This window comes from Trachypithecus francoisi, unplaced genomic scaffold, assembly GCF_009764315.1.
Source record: "Trachypithecus francoisi isolate TF-2019V2 unplaced genomic scaffold, Tfra_2.0 Lachesis_group3, whole genome shotgun sequence".
Classification (NCBI taxonomy): Eukaryota; Metazoa; Chordata; class Mammalia; order Primates; family Cercopithecidae; genus Trachypithecus; species Trachypithecus francoisi.
In genome coordinates this window covers 112438623-112451819 of record NW_022681468.1, presented here as the reverse complement: position 1 = coordinate 112451819, position 13197 = coordinate 112438623, and the positions used below count along the sequence as shown (strand labels likewise).

The 13197-nt window shown below is 36.9% G+C and overlaps 1 protein-coding gene across 8 annotated transcripts in view; it reads right to left on the bottom strand.

Annotated features, from left to right (window-relative positions):
* SCAPER (S-phase cyclin A associated protein in the ER) overlaps window positions 1-13197 on the bottom strand; it is a 589310-nt gene that overhangs the window by 120439 nt on the left and 455674 nt on the right. The window lies entirely within an intron of this gene.

Below are 13197 nucleotides of genomic sequence, written 5' to 3'. Positions count from 1 at the left end.
CTAAAAAACCAAGCCAAATACTATTAGGTACAAGGCCCATCAGCTAGATATAAAAGCTTATAATTTTCACCCAAAGCCCAGTGTTCATTGGTACCTCATAACTCTTACTAATTTCTATTAGCTGCAGCTGCAGATAATGGAAACATATTTACTAGTCTATGACAGTTTCTGAATACTCTTTAAGACTAGATGTCATACAGGAACTTTGGTTCTTCAAATAATACCCAAAAAAAAAGAAAAGGAAAAGGGCTCTATCAAAGTTTGTGTTGCCAGATCTCCTGGTCCAGGACAAGGAAGATCATGGAAGAAGAGAGCACCCATAAGGAAAAACCAGAGGCTCTCTGTGTAAGATAAGGCCCCAGAGTTCTAGGGAGTGGACACCACACTGCTTGGAGGCGGAACATGGATGAGTGACTGAGCAGCTGAGGACATCTTTCCCAGAGCGTAAAAACTGGCCTGTGTGGGCCCAAACAGTTTAAGGTCAAACTGATCAAAGAAATGTTTTTCTCTAGGAGGTTAAAAATATGCTGGAAAAAACTATAAAGCACCCAGAGCCTGAGCAATGTGAAGAAGGGGCAAGAACAACCCTAGCCCAACCAAAGTCTGCCTGCTGCTGCATTCCTGCATCCATGGCCTATGTCCTGCCACGTCACTGCCATGCCCAAGAAAAAGCTGAAGGGGATGCTAAAGGAGACAGAGTCAAGGTGAAGAACAAGCCAGAGAAGATCCGCAAGGTTGTTTGCTTAACCTGCTCCTCCAAAGCCAGAGCCCAACCCTAAAAAGGACCCCGCAAAGGAGAGAGAGGAGGTACCCAAAGGGAAAAAAGAAAATGCTGACACTGGCAGGGAGGGGAATAACCTTGCAGAAAATGGAGATGCCAAAACAGACCAGGCAGAGGAAGCTGAAGGTGCTGGAGATGCCAAGTGAAGCATGTGCATTTTTGGTGACTGTATAGTTTGAAATACTATTTTTATCAAGTTTTATAAAAATGCAAAATTTGTTTAACTTTTTTTACTCCTGCCTCAGCTTCCCCAGTAGCTGGAATTACAGGCACCTGTCACCATGCCCAGCTAATTTTTGTATTTTTAGTAGAGACGGGGTTTCACCATGTTGGCCAGGCTGGTCTCAAGCTCCTAACCTCAGGTGATCCACCTGCCTCAGCCTCTTAAAGTGAGCCACCATGCCCGGCCTTGTTTTACTTTTTTAAAGCTATGTTGTTAGCACACAGAACACTTTACTGTTGTATTGTGGGAAAGGGTCATAGGTTACTAATAGAACGTCTCTGATGCTGGATTGATGTGGGGAAAACACCTTTCCCTTCCCATTTTGAGAGACTTCCTCTTGACTCCCAGGAGGAGGGATTCCATGACTCTCAGACATGTAGCCACCTTGGCACAAATCCCTTGTGGTGTGAAAATACAAATTGGTTGTTATGTCCTCTTCTCCCTCGTCATCTTCAACACAGACTTAACTCCCTTAAACTCAAACTCTGTTGGGCCCTGATCCTCCAGTAATTGGTTACCAGTGTGTCAGGCAATTAGACTTTACAGTGGTGCCACTGAGATGGAGCACCCCAAAAGAGCAGAGTTTCCACTTCTACACTGTGGATTTTCATATTTTCAGATAAATTCTGCCATTTTTATTTCATTTCCTGGAAGTCAGGGTCAGTTCATGAAAAGCTGTTAAACAACCTGCTAAATGTGAAATGTCAACCCTCACTCTAACCTTCTGTTCAGAGCATCAGATGAAGATCTTATGGGGTTTTATAGTGGCTTTTTGATTTTGGTAGTCCATTGAAGAAGGGAGTTTGAAAGTTGTTGTACACTGTTAATGATTATCTGCCCATGTCCTGCCTGAAATACCCTGATTGTTTATGGAAAGTAACTTTAATAAAGCTGGATATAGTTTTGCTTGGAAAAAAAAATAATATGTAAGTGTTCAAAGAAACTTTTAGAGCAACAAGCTCAATGGGCACGACAGATTCCTGGATGTTTTGAATACTGTGACTAAAATCTGCATTGCTTGAGTGACCAATGTTTATTTTGGTCTGTCTGACTAAATAAATCTCCTGCTTAAGTTCTAGGTAAAAATGTATTGACTTAGTTCCCTACAACCCAGTCTCTAGGACAGTTCTTAAACATGTGATTCACAGAACAGCAGTATTGGGAACTTGAATAAATACAAATTCTCAAGCTCTACCCCAGACCTAGTAAATGGAAGCTCTGGGGATTTTAACAAGTTCCGCAGGTAATTCCGCTGCATATTCAAGTTAGAGAACCACTGCTCTAGGACAGGGGTTCTGTATCTTGACTAGGCATTAGGATCACCTGTAGTTTTATTTTATTTTATTTTTATTAGTTTTTGAGGCAGGTTCTCTCTCTGTCACCCAGGCTGGAGTGAGGTAGAACAATCTTGGCTCACTGCAACCTCTGACTCCTGGGTTCAAGCTATTCTCACATCTCAGCCTCCCAAGGAGCTGGGATTACAGGCGTGTGCCACCACACCCATCAAATTTTATATTTTTAGTAGAGACAGGTTTCCTCTTGTTGGCCAGGCTGGTCTTGAATTCCTGGCCTCATGTGATCCACCCACCTCAGCCTCCCAAGTGTTGAGATTACAGGCATGAGCCACCATGCCTGGTACCTGTAAATCTTTAAAAATATATGCTTGCCTGAATTCTTCCCTTGGTGATACTAGTTGGGAGATGGGGTAGGCTCCTGACATCTGAATGTTTCAAAACCTTTATGGGCAATTTTGATGTGCAGCCAGAGTTACTCATTCATTCAACAAATATCTAACTTCCTATGATGTTCCAGGTATCGTGCTAGGTGGATAAGACAGGCAAGTTCTCTGTCCTTATGGAGCTGATGCTCTAGTGGGAGAGAGATGGTGAAGAGAGCCCTTGTTATACTTGTGATCATCTGTCTGATACAGCTGTATACTGCTTCACATAATGGATAGGTTCCTGAAAAAAGGGGACAGTAGAATATACTGGTTAAGACTACAGACACTGGAGTAAGATACTAGTTAGAATCCTACTTCTACCATTCAAGATTTTAGCAAGTTAGTTACTAATTTCACATAATAGCATCCATTTTTTCACCTATAAAACTGGAATATCTAAACTTTGTATGGCTGCCGTGGGAATTAACTGAGATAACAGATGTAAAGTACTTAGGACAGTACCTAGTACATGATTAAGTACTTAATAAATGGTAGCCATTTTCAGGGCTATTAGTCTATTATTTGGGTTATTAATCTTATTCTTAATGAATAAGGTATAAATAATATGTTAATATATAGAATCAAATTAGAGCATGCTACAGATGCTTATTTCCAGGTTAGTAAAGCACAGTGCTTCCCAAATTTTTTTCATGGTATGCTGACATAAATGCTGAAAGGACTAAGTTGATGCAAGCCAGGAGGAGATTCACCTGTTTCCAGCCTCACCGAATTTCCCTGAGTAATGAAAAAAAAAAACCTTGACCCACATCTAACACATTTATGACATATCAGTTGGAGGTTCTATCTAGCAAATTCTTCACAGACGTCAACCAGCACCACTTCATTTATTTGATAACATGTCTAAATTTTCAAGAGTATTTTTCCATTTAATTTAAAAATAATGTGTATTTATGCTGATAAAAATAGTTTTAAAAATAATTGTCATGAATTTGGGAAAGAGAACCACAAAGAAATAGTAAAATACTATCAAGAGAAAATTTGGTATTTGTACTTCTAGTCTTTCTTAATACATTTTAAGAAAATTTATTTTCTTAAATTTAAAAGAATTTATTTATTCTTATAAATTTACATTTATATTTTATCCCATTTTCCCACTTCTTAATTAATATGTAATAATGAACAGTTCTCCATGACATTTAATATTCGTCTATAACACTAGCTTTTAATTTTTTTTTAAGGCAGAGTCTTGCTCTGTTGCCCAGGCTGGAGTGCAGTGGCGTGATCCCGGCTCACTGCAACATCTGCCCCTTGGGTTCAAACGATTCACCTGCCTCAATCTCCTGAGTAACTGGGTACAGGCATATGCCACCACATCCAGCTAATTTTTGTTTTTATTGCCATGTTGGCCAGGCTGGTCTTGAACTCCTGACCTCAGGTGATCAACCTGCCTTGACCTCCCAAAGTGCTGGGATTACAGGCGTAAGCCACCACGCCCTGCAGCTTTTAATTTTTCAGAAGAGCAGGGAAATGCTTTCTTCAAACAAAATCTTACTCAGAAGCTTGAACCAAAGAACAGATAAAATCAAGAGTTGCTCTGGCTGAAGCAGAAGCTGGGGACCTAGGGACCTACCCTGCTCTCCCCTTTCAAAGACCCTTGAAAGCTTCCTTGGAGGCCTGGGGGTGTGTTCCCTTGAGATACAGTGAAAACTACTGAGCTAAGATGCAAGTAAAATTTAATTTGCTAACTTTTTGAATAGGTGATGATGACCACAGTACAATTAAGCCAAAATAAAAAGAGTGTACTATGAAAAGCTTCTCCCTCTTACTCATGTCTCCCAGCCTCATCTTAGAAATCATCATGGTTACTGGTTTACATATCCTTCCAGAGACAATCTGTGCATATGAAAGCCTTTTATTCTCCCCTACACAAACAGTATGCTACAAGATTTGGAGGTTGAATGTGAGTCAAAGATATCTTCCTGTGGCTCTTGGCTGTTATTAGCAAAGTTTGGAATATGAGGCTTTCCTGCAGCAGCATTCTGGGGTCCATTTTCCAGCTTCCTGGGCATCAAAAATCAGTGGGATAAGTTGTACTAATTTCTCATCTGTAGCTTCGGGTACACCTTCTGTGGTTTCTTGGGTGTAAGAGATAGTTGTTTGTGTGGCATTAGCCACACATTTCCTCCCTAACTTGTGTTGGCCTCAGAAGGAGCAGCACCCTTGTGAATTTGTTTGGTATTGTTTTAGGAGTCAATCTAGAAGTCTGACAACAATTTTCTTTCTCTCTCTCTCTTTTTTTTTTTTTTTGGACAGGGTGTTGTTCTGTCACCTAGGCTGGAGTGCAGTGGCACGATCATAGCTCACTGCAGCCTCAAACTCCTAGGCTCAAGTGATGTTCCCACCTCAGCCTCCAGAGTAGCTGGGTCTACAGGTGCACACCACGACACCCAGCTAATTTTTCCTGTTTTTTTTTTTTTTTTTTGTAGAGACAGGGTCTCACTATGTTGCCCAGGCTGGTCTTGACCTCCTGGCCTCAAGTGATCCTTCCTTCCACCTAGGCCTCCCAAAGTGTTGGGATTATAGGTATTAACCAACACACCTAGCCTTCCAAGAATTTTCTCAGTACTTAATGTCTTATAATAAGTTCCTTCTTGGATTAAAATACTTAAACTGAGAAATATAGCACGGTCTTTAAAAGCTAAATAGTGTCTCATCCTGTGGATATAAAAATTTACTTCAATTAATCTCTTACTATTCTGTCAAATTTTCAATGTTACAAATAAAGTTGTTTTAATACAGTTAGAATTCTTAGTTTTAAGCCATGGTGTTGGTTGGGGGAAGCTCAGGTTGATTTAAATAGAAAGGAAATCAATGGACAGGCTACTTGTGTATATAAAAGAATCGGGAAAACTTAGGTGTTGAAGTTATACTTCCACAACTAATATCCAAAGAACACAACACCAAACTGGTCTGCTGAAAAAAAAAAACCACTGGGCACCATATGAGACAGACTGAACTAACATTGTGACTTTGAACACTAGATATAGCTGCCTCAAACTCTCCAAAGAATACAGTTTGAGATGTCTTTGCTTCTTTACTTCATTGCCTTCAGAGTGAAAGTCTAGTGTGAGTATGGTGGATTGTAAAACCTTGGTCACATTCCTGTATCTTAGACACAGTAAAGACTGGGAAGCAAATACTTGGCACTCTCAGGTTCTATAGCAGGAGAGCCATCTTACATGCTTGGGAATTCTGTAAATATAGGACAATGGCTGAGATGCTGTGCAGGTTAACAGCACAACCCTTGTTTACAACAGCTGCTGAACAAATCATTCTGTACCACTGTGCCTGCTTACCTAGGACAAATTTCCAATAACGATAATTTGAGTCAAAGAATATGAAAATGAAGCCTTTTGATAGATATTATCAAATTTAAACTGCCCCCCAGAAAAAAATTTTAATCACTTTATACCCCCAGAAAAAGATTTTTTCCATGCTTTTACCAACGTTAAACAATATCATTAAAACAAATATTTACCAATTTTACAGCTAAATAAAACTGGTATTTTAAAGGTTACTTTTATTTTATTATCAGTATGATTAGAGATTTTTCCCAGTGTTTATTTGCCGTGTCTATTACATTTTCTTGCATTATCATGGTGTGCCTTCTCCCCATTTTCTATTGGGGTGTGTTTTCCTTATTTATTTATAAGGCTCTTTACTGATAATATAGATGTTAACCCTTTTGGTCATATTTTAAAAATAACTTTTCCAGTTTATTGCTATCAATTTTGTTTTTTAGTTTTTTTTGTCATAAGTAATTTTTACATTTTTATTTGATACAATCTGCCAAACTTTTCCGTTAGGACATCTGAGATTTCTGTCAGAAAGGCCATTCTACTTGAATATTATAAAAATATTCTTTTAAATTTACTTCTGGTGCTTTTATGAACTTTGCCTTTGAATTCACAATATAAACTTGATTTGGGGATAAGGGAAAAAGACATTTACTTTATTATTTTTCTTTAAAATAAAGTTGCTATTTATCATTATCTTTTTGTTAACTGTTCTAGTTTGCTATTTTAAAATTTGGGGAGGAGGTTTTTATCTTTTAAAAATAATTTATTAAGATTATCTCATTATAAATATGACAAATGGTTAATACATATTGTTAATATTTTTTCCAGCTTAACTTTTGTCTTCCATTTTGCTTATGCTATTTTAAAGTTTTTAAAAATATACTGAGACTAAATAATTCTATGTAGTCTAACAATTTTTGTGGTTTTTTCCTGCTTTTCCTTTTGTGCTTTCAAAATTATTTCTCACTCTCACTATGAGATGAGGTAATTATTCATTTGTATCACCTTCTAAATTATTCATTTGTATTTATTTTCCTTGAATTATCACTGTGTATGGTAATTTTATGGTTTTCTAATTCACTGCTGATTCATTTAGAATTTATTTTGGTGTGTTGTGTGAGACAGGAGCCTAAATTTATTTTTCCCATGAAGAGGTATTAAATAAACCCTCCTTTCTCCACTGGTTTGAAATGCCATCTTTATCAGACTCTAATCGATAACTATCTATCTTCGTGTCTATTTCACATTGTTTGTGTATTGTAGCTTTATGGTAGAGTTAATATATAAAATTGCAGATCTCTAAAGGCTTTAAAAATATTTTGAGGTATTAAGAATAACATGTGGAACATTACAACTGTACAGTTTATCCTATTTTTTCCCTTTGGGTATGAACTATATTTATATAAACTTTATTTTTAATTTTTTTTTGTTTGTTTTATTCAATGGAATTCCTACTACTTGTTTCAAATCTTTTGTGGGTGATCATGAGGCATAAACAAACAACACATGGTATGGGACTAATGTCCTAATGCCCTCTGTGCTTTACATTATACAGAAAAGTCATTTATTGGTGAAGTGTGGAAAGTATATCTACATAATCTTATGCTCACAAAACTCTCCCGAGAAACTTTCACAAAGAAACCACTTTCTGATGAGGAGAATAAAGGAGGAGGGAACTGAAAAACTCAGGGTCAGGAAATACTTGTCCTTTCAGTAAAACTTGTTTGAAAGACAACCTCTATTTGAGGAGTACCTGTCTTAGAAAGATCACTCCTTTGAACCCAGCCTGGGTGGTCTACCCAAGCAGCTTTCCCTGTAATTTTAAACTCAAATGACCAGAAGCACTTTTTAACATCAAACAGAAAGCACCAGATTTTCAAAGTATCTTTTGAGAAGACATTAAAATCTTATTGTCCATCCTGTCAAAAGTACACTGTGGTTGGGGGGTTTGAGATAAAGGCTTTCTGCTCCAAAAAATCATGAATATGTGAGTGAATTTTTGTGTAAGTCTTTTCACTGAAAATGTTTCCTCTGGAAAAAAAAAAAAAAAAAAAAAACCAGAGGATAGGAAAAGCATCATAAAATTGGGTCTTTTGACAATAAGTGCAGGACATATAGAAAAAGGACAGTAATAGAATACAAGTGTAGCACACACCTAAGACATTATAAAATAGTTAAACGGAAAAGCTCCAGGTGATTGCCATGTAGGAAGGTTTTATAATATAACTTAGAAAGTACATAGTTTACATCCTTGTGCAGTTTGCAGTGGTTAAGACTTGAAAAAAAAAAAGAAAGAAAGAAAACCACTGTTCACCAAAATCCATTGTCATACACCTGTGTCAAGAGAGCAACCATTTTTAAACAACAATTTCACAAAATCTACATGGGGGAGAGAGAATGGCTTTAAGTTCTGGCACAGTAAAATTCTGTGCCAAGTAGGGATAGCAAGTACTATGATCACATAAATATGGCTGCAAAGAGAAACTTGGTGTTTTTATCAATTATTGTTTTGCCCTCAAGTAAAAACGGAATTGGCCTGATGCGGATAAATGTAAAAGGACAGATCCTTGCAAAACAAAGAAGATGATTAGCAGTGGATATAGTATTAGTTTGATGAGAACTCTCTAGGTCGAACCACAACACCCAGACCTGGAGTTTTCCAATTCCTTAGGAAAGGGAGAGACAAATGTTAACACCAGAGCCCAAATGCATATGTAATTTACTGAATATCTTTGGTTTGCACTACGGATTTAATAAATAGCATACAGTTTATATGCCTTTAGTCATTCTCAAATTATGCTTTGTCTTTATAAAGCTCCAAATTAGTTTCTTTAGATATTATTAAAAACAATTGTGTGAAACCAGGGAGATCTAACTGTGCTTAGAAGTCTAAGGCCTTAAGCGGACCTAAGTCAGTGCCCCGTTCACAGAATGAGATGTGTAATCTAGGCCTGGCCCTCCAGGAGTGGCCCACCTAAAAGCACATGCCAATTCTAGAGGCTGAAACTGAGACTTGGGTCAAACCACTGAAAATTATATTCTGTTACATAACCAGCCTAAGTTGCTTCTAGGCAAGATCCTTGTCTCATTCATTCTGTCGGGAGCCCTCATACTGTGCAGCACAGAGTCTGGCTGAGCACACAGATGTCTAATGAAGGGATAACTGTCTTCATTGTTTCAAACATACAAGAATGTGCAACTGTGGAATATCTTAATACATTAATTAACCACATTCTCCACTATGTTTTTTTTTTTCTTTGAGACGCAGTCTCGCTCTGTCACCCAGGCTGGCGTGCAGTGGTGCGATCTCGGCTCACTACAAGCTCCGCCTCCCGAGTTCACGCCATTCTCCTGCCTCAGCCTCCCAAGTAGCTGGGACTATAGGTGCCCGCCACTACGCCTGGCTTTTTTGTATTTTTAGTAGAGACGGGGTTTCACCATGTTAGCCAGGACGGTCTAGATCTCCTGACCTCGTGATCCACCTGCCTCGGCCTCCCAAAGTGCTGGGATTACAGGCATGAGCCACCGCGTCCGGCCCACTATTCTACTTTTTAATGCTCATTTGATCATGAATACTTATTCTCAGCCCGTCTGGTTTATTCTCATTTTTGTAGTTATCGAGAATAAAATTTGGACCCAACAGAGAGAACTGTGAAGTATCTAAAAGTTTTGAAGTGTATTTATAAAGAAGGAAAATTATTTTAGAACTTTGAAGATTAGATTGTGGCTAAATTGCTTTATAAATATGCTGGAAGGCAAGATTAAAACTTACAAAAGCTATTGTATTAAGCTTTTCACTGTAAGCGGTTTTGAGAGAAGACATAATCTACTGATTCTGTGTAAAAGCTGAATTACGATGGGATTTTATGACTGTTCATTTAACTACTGTTAATTGGGCACCTATTTATGTCTAGGCGCTATGCTAAGTGTAACAGGCAACAATGAAAAAAATTAGATACCTGTCCTGACCTCATATATGCTGCATATATACATATATAATCTTTTTTTGTTGTTGTTAAAAAACATTTTTAATGAAATAAAACACAGATACAGAAAATAACACAAAAGTATAGCTTAGTTAATTGTTATAAGGAGAACATCCTTGAAATCACCACTCAGGTCCAGAATTTTGCTACTAAGAATCCCCAGACATACTTTTTCTCATTCCGATTATAGCTTCTCCTTCCCTGCAAAGTAGCTGCAATTCTGACATTTACAGTGATCACTTCCTTGCATTTTATTATGCTTTTATCACCTAAGTGTATATCTCCAGCACTGTGCATCCATGGTTAGTCTTACGTACTTTTAACAAAGTCTTTTAAAAATATGTCTGGATATGTCTTTTACATCTCTTTTAATCTGTGAAGTTCCCCCCATTCCTCTATTTTCCTTACAATTTTGCTGCCTGCATATACATGGTGAAGTTCAATGTTTCTTTTTCTTCAGCATTTCCAGATAATTGGAAGTTGGATCCGGAGGCTTGATCAGACTCAGGTTTGACTTCTTTTGGCAAGACTATAGGTGGTGGAGCTCTTTAATCAGGAGGCACATAATATCTGAATGTCACTCTTTTTTTTCAGGTTAGCAGTCACTGATGATCAATACCTAGAGTCATGAATTCATCAAGGGTTCATTCTTCAAGGGGTACAAAACTGTGATATTCAAATTCTATTATTTTGTTTCAATTTGTTAGATGAAATAATTTATAAGGAGAAATTCCCTTCATATATTTGATTGCCTAGTGGTACAGTTCCACATAAATGTTTGAGATTTTCCTTTTATTTTTTCAGTTATCAACATACTGGGTTCCCTGTCATGCTTAGAAAGTGACAAGTTAGTTTTTAGTTTTATTTTAAATATCACTAAAAACTCATGAATTATTAAAGAGCATCTATAAGAAACTATAGCTAACGTCATATTTAATGATGAAAAATCAGATCTTTCCCCCCCAAGACTGGGGACAAGGTTAAGTATGTCCTCTGTCACCACTCCTATGTACAGTAAGAAAAGGAAATAAAAGATACACAGATTGGGAAGGAAGAAGTAAAACTTTACTTGTTTGAAGATGATATGATGGTCTATGTAGAAAGTTCCAAAGATTTGACAAAAAGCCTCCTGGAATGAATAAGCAATTAAAGCAAAGTTGTAGGTCACACCTTGATAAAAGTCAACTGCTATTCTACATATTAGCAATGACAAACTGGAATCTGCAATTAAAAACATGGTATCATTTAAATTAGCACCAAAAAAAAAGAGAAATATTCAAGTATAAATCTAACAAATATGTATATACCCTCACTATTCTAGATGAGGGAAAACTATAAAACTCTGATGGAAGAAATTAAAGATCTAAATAAGTGGAAAGATATTCCATATTCATGGGTAGGAAGACTCAATAATGTTAAGATATCAGTTCTTCCTGACTTGGTCAATGCAGTCTCAATCAAAATCAAAGCTAGTTATCCATTGATACTGATAAACTGATTTTAAAGTTTATATGGAGAGGCAAAAGATCCAAAATAGCCAACATCATATTAAATGAGAAGGATAAAGTTGGAAGACTGACTCTACGTGGCTACTAGTCTTATGATAAAGTTACACTAATCAAGAGAATGTGGTATTCGTGAAAAAATTTGACAAACAGATCAACGGAACAGAATAAGGGAGACCAGAATTAGAAGCAAATACAGTCAACTGACCTTTGATAAAGGAACAAAGGCAACCAAACAAAGAACAGTCATTTCAAAAAATGGTGCTGGAACAACTGGACACTCACATTAAAAAAAAAAAAAAACTAGATGATTTTATATTTTTCACAAAAATTAATTCAAGATGGATTATATATCTAAATGTAAATCATAAAACCATAAAAATTCTGGAGAATACAAAGGAGAAACTCAAAATGATCCTGAGTTTGGTAATGAGTTTTCATATACAATATCAAAAACATACTCCATGAAAGAACAAATTGATAAGCTGGAATTCATTACAGTAAAAAACACTGCTCTGTGAAAAGCACTGTTAAGAGAACAAAAAGATAAGCCACAAACTAGGAGAAAATACATGGAAAACACATACCTGGTAAAGGAATTGTATCCAGAATATTCAAAGAACTCTTACAACTTAATATGAAGACAAAAAATCTAGTTAAAAAGTGGGCGAAAGAGCTAATAGATATATCATCAAAGACACAGTATACAGACTGTAAATAATCATAGAAAAAGATGTTCAATGTTAATGTCATTGAAGGATTACAAACTAAAACAAGATGCCATTACACACCTATTAGGATGGCTAAAATCCAAAGTACTCGACATCAGAAATGCGGGTGAGTATGTGGAGGAACAGGAGCTCACATTCATTACCGGTGGGAATGCAAAACGACAAAGTCACACTGCAAGACAGTTTGGTAGTTTTTTATAAAGCTAAACATAGCCATCATATGATCCAGAATCACATTCCTACACATTTACTCCAATGACTTAAAAACTTGTATCTACACAAAAAAACTGCATGAGTGTTCACAGTTTTATTAATGATTGCCAAAACTTAGAAGCAACTAAGCTGTCCTTCAGTAGGTAAATAGATAAACAATCGATACACATTCATACAATGGATTATTATTCAGCAATAAAAAGAATTGAGCTATCAAGCCACAGACAGACATGAGGGAACCTTAAATGCATATTGCTAAGTGAATGAAGTCAGTCTAAAAAGGGTACATGTTGTGTAACTTCAACTGTGTGATATTCTGGAAATGGCAAAACTATATAGACAGTAAAAGGATCTGTGGCTGACCCCATAGAAATACAACCAGTAGAGAATATTATGAACACATCTATTTACATAAACTAGAAAATCTAGAAGACATGAAAAAATTCCTGGATACATACACCCTCTCAAAACTGAACCAGGAAAAAATGGAATCCTTGAATAGACCAATAACAAGCTCTGAAACTGAGGCAGTAGTAAGTAGCCTACCAACTAAAAAAAGCCCAGGACCACATGGATGCACAGCTGAATTCTACCAGATGTACGAAGAAGAGCTGGTACTATTCCTATTGAAACTATTCCAAAAAGTCGAGGAGGAGAGACTCCTCCTTAACTCATTCTATGAGGCCAGCATCATCCTGATACCAAAATCTTCCAGAGA